This window comes from Carlito syrichta, unplaced genomic scaffold (genome assembly GCF_000164805.1).
Source record: "Carlito syrichta isolate Samal-C Ts95f unplaced genomic scaffold, Tarsius_syrichta-2.0.1 Scaffold313402, whole genome shotgun sequence".
NCBI lineage: Eukaryota > Metazoa > Chordata > Mammalia > Primates > Tarsiidae > Carlito > Carlito syrichta.
The window spans coordinates 66496-67497 of record NW_007257498.1 but is presented as its reverse complement, the minus strand read 5'-3'; positions in this window follow the sequence as shown (position 1 = coordinate 67497).

Here is a 1002-nt window from a genome sequence, read left to right as displayed (position 1 = left end):
CGTTCTTACAGAGTTGTTCCTGTTTATTTGTTGTCTTTCTTTGGGTTTTGGAGTTGGTTCATGTGTGTTTTTAATCTTTTGCCTGTACTCTTGTGAAGAATGTTGTTGTTCTTTTTTCTTTTTCTTCTGTGTTCAGTACTTTCTTAAGTGTTTCTTGTAGAGGTGGTCTGGTGGCGGCGTAGGTTCGTAGGGATTGGATGTCTGGAAAAGATTTCAATTCTCCCTCATTTATGAACCTTAGTTTGGCTGGGTAGGTTATTCTTGGTTGAAATTGTTTCTCTTTTAGAACTTTGAAGATATGGCTCCAGGCTCTCCTGGCCTGAAGGCTTTCTGTGAATAAATCTGCTGCTATTCTAATTGGTTTTCCCTGGTATGTAGTCTGGCCTTTTTCTCTTGCTGCCTTTAGGATTGTTCCTTTCATAGTTACTTTGTTTAGGCGAATTATTATGTGTCTGGGAGTTGGTCTTCTCGTTTGTTGTCTTGCAGGGGTTCTCTGAATCTCTTGTGTTTGAATTTTTTCATCCCTAATGAGATGAGGGAAGTTTTCTTGAATGATTTCATGAAATGTTTGTTCCAGTGTGGCTTCTGTTTCTCTTTCTGCCTCAGGAAGCCCAATTATTCTTAGGTTTGGTCTCTTGAAGTGATCATTCATCTCTTGCAGGTTTTGTTCTGTCTTTTTGAGCTTCTTTTCTATGCTTTTGACAGTTTGGGTTAGTTCTGTGTTTTGGTCTTCGAGCTCTGAGATTCTTTCTTCGGCTTGGCTGATTCTGCTTTCCATGCTTATTAGTCTGTTGTTCATTTCCATCACAGTATTCTTTACTGCTGTCATTTCTGACAACAGCTCCTTCCTATTTTCCTCTTGACTCTCCTCAATTTTTTTAATTCTCTCCATTAATGTCTTGATGTCAGGGTTTGTGGCATGGATTGTGTTATTCTGGGGACTCTTCATTGTCTGTGCTCTAGAATCTGTTTTCTCATTGTCTGATCTCCCAGGGGTCTGTG